Below are 221 nucleotides of genomic sequence, written 5' to 3' on the forward strand. Positions count from 1 at the left end.
TCAACTCAAAAGTAAGTCCCACCGAAGTCAATGGCGCTTTCTGCCAGGTAAGTGGGTGTAGGGTTGCAACCTAAATATATTTGCGACATGTGCTGCAGTGCAAAGAGGCAATTAAAATGTATAGGGTATCAAGTCTAATCTTGTATCTCATTATGCACTGTCTGGGACCAAAAAAAGTTTTTGGGCCGTAGCATTCTGCATCTAAATCAATGTGGCTCTCA

The sequence above is a fragment of the Podarcis bocagei genome (assembly GCF_964188305.1).
Source record: "Podarcis bocagei genome assembly, chromosome: 10".
Lineage (NCBI taxonomy): Eukaryota > Metazoa > Chordata > Lepidosauria > Squamata > Lacertidae > Podarcis > Podarcis bocagei.